We start from the raw sequence: 7,945 nt of genomic DNA, 5'->3' as shown, positions 1-7,945 counted from the left end.
ATAAATTTTGCAAGAATGCATACAACATTTTAAATTGACAATGTGGGCCACATTCAATTAATTCTAATAGAATTTTTTTTTTACATAAAGTTAGATTGCTTAGTTACGAATAACCCATATGTTTTGTCAAAATAAAATTCGACATGAGCATTCTAAATTTCGTATATTGTAAAAGAACAAAACTATAAATTATAACAGAATGTGGTAGACATTAAACTAGTTAACCATATGTGGGAAAATAAACTATTAAAGTAATTAAACAACTTGTTTAACATATGATAGTCACAAATAAACTAAAAACTGAAGTTCAAATACAATCAATCGGTAATACAGTGTAGGGTTCTCATACAATGTAAACTTAGTTATAATTCTTATACTAAAAACCAAGTAAAGCATTATAAGTGATAAACAAAAACCAAGTTCATGATTAATTATATGTTTCAACAAGAAATATATTATGGAGTAATCTAAGAAGATAGATTAAATAAAATGGTTGAATGAATAACAATTTATTTTTATATTAGTTAATTAATTGGTTTTTGAATGAACATAAATTAAGTAGAAATATATTCCATATCAATTTTGAAAGGGGGCTGCATAGTTCCTGTATAAAGATATCACATACATATTGTGGTTTTGGACGGATGTACTCAACTCCAATCAAATAAAAATAATTAAAATAAAGGATCAAATAAATTGGAGATTAGTCTCACGTTTTGAAAAATTCAGCTTTCAATATAACTAAGTAGCGGCAGAAAAGAAAAACATACCTATATTGGGGTTTGTAAGGCAGATGAATTGATTTCGTTCTTCAATTTTATCGGTGGAGGGTGAAGAACAATTGTACGATAGAAAATTAAAATTACCTAAAAGAACAAGAATAAGTGAATAAGTGATATAACACTAGTAGAAATAAGATGATTAATCTTTGAACAGGATCAACGCCGGAATAACAGGGGAACGACTGCGGGTGGTGTAGCACTGGCAGTGAAGAGGGTCACTGATTGGCCGGCGAGTGAATGAGGATGTGGCCGGAGGTGTTGGTGATGTACGGCTCTGGAAAAAACGGTGGTGTAGGGTTTTAATTGGTAAATAAAAAATGATCCCTTAAATAAAGGGATATCAATTGTTATTTTTGGATATTCATTAATACATATATGTAATATTACTAATTTACCATTATTTATTTAATTAATTATTTAACTATTTGCTAATTTCTAATGGGTGCATTCAGGAACACAATAGTTGCAGGAAACATTTGAACCTAGCTATATATATATATATATATATATATATATATATATATATATATATATATATATATATATATATATATATATATATATATATATATATATATATATATATATAGAGAGAGAGAGAGAGAGAGAGAGAACTAGGTTCAAATATGGATTGACATCTATTGTGCGGACGTGTGGACAGTGTTATTCTGTGAGAATGACAAAGAAAATATGTTGTTTGATAATATGAATACGTTCAATCTTACATAACTATTGTCATTAACACACATTCTCAGTAATTAAATTGTCTATAACGTTATTATAGCCTTTTGACAAAGAAAATATGTTGTTTGATAATATGAATACGTTCAATCTTACATAACTATTGTCATTAACACACATTCTCAGTAATTAAATTGTCTATAACGTTATTATAGCCTTTTTATTATTATTCTCATTCTGTCAGAATGTTTATTGAGTCGTATTATGTCAGAATGAAAAACGATGTGTGAGAACATAAATGAATAAGAATTAGTGAGAATTCATGAAAATGACGATATTTTTGTAAGGTTGAATGTATTTGCATTCGTAAACAACTTATTCTCTTAGTAATTCTCATAGAATAACATTGTCCACACATCCGCACAATAATTATCCATCCACATTATAACCTAGCCCTATATATATATCAACATTTTCATTGCATATTCTAGAGCTACATGAAATAATGTGCAGGAAGACAAAAAGTAGATAATGTTCTGAACTAAAGTTGAGGGAATAAGCAGGTTGAATAACAGATTATCAGGTGCTCTATGCACATTAACTAATATAGATTGTAAAGCTACACTAAAGTTGCTCAATAAGACCAATACTCCATGCCTCAATAAGACCAATACTCCATGCCACAATAAGCAGTTTTACCGATACATCTACAAAATAAATTACAACATAAATTAGTCAGACTTTTTACACAGGATCCACAAGGTTTATATGTTAATCAAATAAAATCTTGATTTATCTTTTAACGCATCCAAAGTTCTTTTTGTAAGCTCTGATACAATTCATTGTAGAAGGACAAGCTTCATGGGTTGGCAACTGATTTGCAGGATAACAAGACCGGCCAACAAATAAGGTGCAAATCATTAGAAAGACAATTGAGCTCTTCAACATTGTTTTGGTGAAAGAAGAAAGGCACATAGAAGGAACCTTAGCTTCTTCATGTTTTCAACAAGCTTAGGAAAACGTGATGAAGACCTTTAATGTATTCATTGTCTCTTTAATCTTACCTGATATGCATGTCAATGAAAGAGCTGAATAAACTCATTATGCGATAATTGTTGAAATATTAAGCTAGACTTAGTGATTAGTAAATGTTGTTTAAAGAAAGATTGGACAGTTAAAAGTTGGTAGTTATTGCTCAAGGGTTGCAACGGTTACACACCCATTGTGATGGTTCGAGGATATTCCATCCATTATGATGGTTCAAGAATGTGTCGTATACTCTCTATATATACATGTAATAATCTTATGTAAATTGTATTGATTGGTGATTAATAAAAGCTTTTGTTTTCTGTACAAGAATCTCTCTTTGTATCTCTTTATCTCAATATATATGCTTTCTCCAACAATAATAAACTAGCATCATACATCATGTCTACCTTGTGATTTATAGTTAATGTTAATTTCTAGTAGTGATTAATTACTGTTGGCCCCCTCATCATACCAATCGTGTAATCCACCTAGCATCTCTAGTTGGTCAAGGTCATTGACATCATCAAGAACAATTCGATTATTTCTATTACACAACCTACTTTTGATCTTTCATATTCTTTCTTCCTTGCTGTGTTAGACTATTCCTGTGGCAGTTGGAGGCAGTTACGATGTTATGATGTGACTTACAGGTGATTTTTAGCTCTGATGTGAGTCACACCCTGTTATAATAAAGAGGTGGTGCTTTCCTGTATAAATACAAAGTGTAGTCCTATGAATTAGCTAAAGTTTATATAGAAAGCATTCTCTCTCAATATTCGATGTATTTTAGGGTATCAGAACCTAGGGCAAATCAGAAGGAGATCTCACCACGATATGCACTAATCTTCAGGTCATTCATTCTCCTCCTTGTTAGAAATTAGGTTAATAAAAGGTTTGGAAATTCTGAGAATCGTGTATGCACTTTCAGATTAAAGTATTTGGGTGGTACTCCCAATCTTTAATCGGATAAGACTCAGGAATGAGAGCAAGAACAGAAAATCTGGTTGTTATGAATTTCGTGTGTTTTTGTTGTACCAGAAAATGATGATGACCAAAATGATTAAGTACTTTATTTTTCTGAAAACTGTCAAGGCAGTTTTCTTTGTCCAAAAAACTACTCCAACTGTCAAAACCAATAACAGTCACTAAAACGGAATCATTAATAAAGGTCAAAATGAAGTAAAAAAACCGGGTTTATTTACAGAAAATTCAGATCATTAATCGATCCCAGCCAGGGGCTCTGTCCCTTCGACCCCGCCAGGGGCTGCCGCCCTTTGGACCCCGCTCCCAAGGACGCTGCCCCCGGACCCCTGTTCTTTTAGGGGCTTCACCCCTAAATGACAATCCACTTTGAATCTTGAATAAACTTAAACAAGTGTGCATTCTGCACCTTCGTTACTTGTTTACTATTCATCAAGATTGAATTTTGGTCAACAAGTCAATGCATTACACTTAAATACACATTGATGATACAAAATCACCAACACTCCCTTTACAATTTTTTTCAGGATTTTTGTTGCAGTGTAATCACAATCATAAGTTCAGAGTCACTCGGACTATACAAACCGGCAAAGAGTCGAGAGATCTATGTATGGGTGTATGGGTTTGTTAGATGTCTCTCTATGCGTGCCATAAAATATTGATAGAAGACTTGGAATTATCATGGATCATAAATGCCTTATAAAGATCATTTTCCTCATGCCAAAATTCTGAGGAATCTGTTGCAACTTTTGTTGTTTGGAATTCCACCGGATGATCTTTACTTTTTCTAGGAACGAGCTCAGCTGCAAACGAAGTCCAATGCCATTTTATCGAAAATGAAATAATATTGTATGATGGATTAAATGATGTGGACTGCCTCAATGAACTCAAGGAAACATATCCCACTTGTGTACATTACCGTCCACCATAATCAGGCTCTGGTGCTTCATTAGAATCCTGCCAAATCTCAAACCCAGAATCTTCTTCATCTGGCTACTCTTTCATGATCACGTCTATTTTCAAATGTCCAAAAAGGGTAACAACACGTATTAAGAACCCAGAAAAGTCATTGCACCAATCATCTGGAAGACGCAGTCTAAACGAGTCGGCATCGTATTTAACATGTGGGAGACGCTTTGTAAATCTTTTTCCCCTAAAGGACCTACCTGCAAACCCCTTTGGAATCTGACGTGGAATAGAGAAACTGATAAAATGATCTTCAATAGCATTCCCCTGCCATGGAAAACACATTCATTTATTTGTATGTTGGGGTTAACTAATATGATAAAGATTGAAATTCAAAAGGTACGTAGAGTAGAGGCGCCAAACCTGGAACATGGAATCTAGTAATATCTCACCAACAAGTGGACCTACTTTGTTCTTTCCCTGAAGTAAGACTTTCCACAACCATTTACAGTTTGAAATGTCTCCAAACCTTTCAAGTGACATACAATGAACCGCCTTAACAACAACTATACTTGATGGCAGATCAGACAGTTGTACCAGGTCAAAGCAGTATGACACGTCTAGCCATTTGAGCCGAGGAAGTCGCAAGCAATTAAAACTTAACCGTGAAAACTTATTTCCTCTTAGATTGAGTTGTTGCAGGTTTGGAAACTCTAAAACATCAGAGCCTATGTCTTCATCTCCCAAATTGCACTCCCTCAGATCCAAGTTCCTTAAGAAACGGAGTTCTTGCAAGTTGTGGAAAATCCCTAACCAACATAAAAAAGGCTCCTCTACACAACATTCTACACCAGGAAGATTACTGCAACCACACCTCCAACAAATAACAAAAAATAAGTTCTGACAAGATTCTATGTAGGATGCAACTTCATTCCCACTATTATCCAAATCAAGAAGTGGTGAATTATCCATCTTCTGTCGGTGGATCTTTGCAAACTTAACAAGTTTGGGGTGCTCTGGGAATGAAAAGCTCTCCAGTTTCTTTATTCCCCAAATGGGTGGAAACATCTCAAGACTGGGACAACCTTCTACAGAAAAGAAAACAAGGTCTTCAAAGCATCCAATCGATGGATCAATCTCTTTTAAACAACCACATGCCTTAAGAATGAATCTTTCAAGATTTGGAAGTCCATTAAAATCCGGTGTCATGATTAGCTTCTTCAAACTGTAAAGTTTCAATAACTTCAAACTTGGCAGCAACTGTTGAATAAAAGTAAAAAATGTATCAAGGTGACAAGATTTTGAGGAAAATGGCATGCACATAGACATACATAAACACATGCAGACAAACACAGTTATACACAGGTAATAATTAGACAAAAAAAGCTAATTCCTTCCATCCGCAAATGGAGATCATCTGTAGTGTTCAATTGTTTAATAAAATATCTATAAACCACTTAAGAAAAACAAGATAATAAAAGATCTTTAAACCCAAATCAGTTATTGTTGGGTTAATCGGTTTGTTCAGGATCACCCGGGTCATGGGCCGAAGTTGTGGATCAGTTCATGGGTTTACAATAGTTTAGCATATTGTAATTCACTCGTTTATTCGTGTATTTTACAAGTTTTGTGAAAGTTTACCAGGTCAAAAGTCATGGGCTTGTTCTTCCTGGCTTTTAGGAACTTCACGTAGGAGTAGGTTAGCTACCTATTCTTTAGGATCAAGTTTGTTTGTTTCTTATTTAAATGTTAATTGTGAGATCAATGAAAAATGTTCAGGTGATAAACTCAAATCTACATAACATAAGTTCTGAGTGTGTGTGGTTGTGTGTGTTTTTGAGGGGCCGGAACCAACAGTTATATCAATATATTATAAAATTGCTTTTAATCAACCGAAAAATAGATTGAAATCTCACCTAAATAGTAACATAATATTTATTTTCGAAAAAACAAAAAGAAATTTGTATCTATGTTAAGTCAAAAGGATATTTAGATGGAGGATGGGTTTTACATAAACACCAAGGATTACAATGACTAGTATGTCAATAAACAAGTTATATTTTGAAAAGTTTATAGTTATTTAGACAAAGGACATTCACAGAACAAAGGTCCATGCTTTTCAATACTATATATAGTTGAAATTTACTCTGGATTAGTCATGTTTTTAATTCATCATCAACTTTGATTTCATCTGTCAATTAGATAAAGTGATAAACAGTACGAATTACCTTACAACCCTCCCAAAGTTGTTTTTGAGAGCCATGGGACAATATAAGACAACAAAGCTCCCTTAGTGGAAGGTCATTAAACAATGATTTTGCAGGATCACGTATCGATTCCATATACCGAAGGTTCTTCATGTTTGAAGAAAACCAAGGAAGATCTTGTTCTTCCTCTGATTCTGGCTGAAACCAAAAATCTATTTTTATTGCTTCGATCTTGTCAAGGTCCTGTGATAGAGGAACAAAATGGTGTCATAACTGAATCAAAATTGTTTGTTCATACATACATAATATATCATGCAAAGCTTAGCTTAACCATTACCGTGGTTGCATCCATAGCACATATGTAATATTTTCATAATATATTCATTCTCCCAAATTCTACTATGTTTTTCAAGGTTGTTAGGGTGTTCCCCTCTAACAATGCGGTGTCCCATTTCTTCCACCAGATCATGCATATCAAATCTTCCATCTTCTGAAATAGTTATGAGAGCCTTTTGTCCCAACACCTCTATTCCTATAACTGGATGAAAACCACAAGCATCAAGTCTCTCCATTGCCTCGTCTTTCTTCTCCCACCTAAAAAAAACATGCTATATCAAGAAACAAGTCTTGCTCAAGCGGTTTAAGTCCATCAAAGCTGACTTCTAGCTTTCCCAGAATATTAGTATCTGGGATCTCTTTCAGTCTGACTATTGCACTCCTCCACTGATTCATATCTTTGTGACATAGAAAACAACCGAGAACTCTTAGTGCTAATGGGAGCCCGCCAGCATAAGAAACCACATCATTTGTAAGCACCTCATAATCTTCAACACGTCTATCACCCCGGGGTGCATGCTTGCAGAAAAGCTCCATGCCCTCATTATTATTTAACAAGGTAATTTCGTGTATCACATCGACTTTTTGAATATTTAATAAATGCTCGTCTCTTGTTGTAATTATTATTAGACTTCCTTCACCGAACCAATCATGCGATCCTGCTAACGCTTTGAGTTGTTCAAGGTTATCAACATCATCAAAAACAATCAAGACCTTTCTATGGCACAGCCTATCCTTTATCATGCGTCTTCCTCCTCCAACTCTATCTACTCCCATTTTTGAGAGAATATCTTCTTCCAACTTTCGCAGACCATACCTGCTTGCTTCCTCTCGAATATTTTGAATAAAGTAGCAACCATCAAACTGCCTACAGATTTCATCATATATGGAAGAAGCAAGAGTAGTCTTACCACAACCACCAACCCCCCATATTCCAAGCATGCGCACACCACCTGACCTAATTTGTAGCTTTGATTTAAAAATCTTGCATGCGAGCCACAATTCCAACCAGCTGGTTGTCAT

General features: G+C 34.4%; 1 pseudogene; it reads right to left on the bottom strand.

The window, feature by feature from the left end:
* Positions 1-2,087: 2,087 nt before the first annotated feature.
* Positions 2,088-7,945, bottom strand: LOC145130558 (TMV resistance protein N-like; annotated as a pseudogene).

This window comes from Lactuca virosa, chromosome 8 (assembly GCF_052849685.1).
Source record: "Lactuca virosa cultivar CGN04683 chromosome 8, Lactuca_virosa_CGN04683_v6, whole genome shotgun sequence".
NCBI lineage: Eukaryota > Viridiplantae > Streptophyta > Magnoliopsida > Asterales > Asteraceae > Lactuca > Lactuca virosa.
This window is presented reverse-complemented; position numbering and strand designations above follow the sequence as displayed.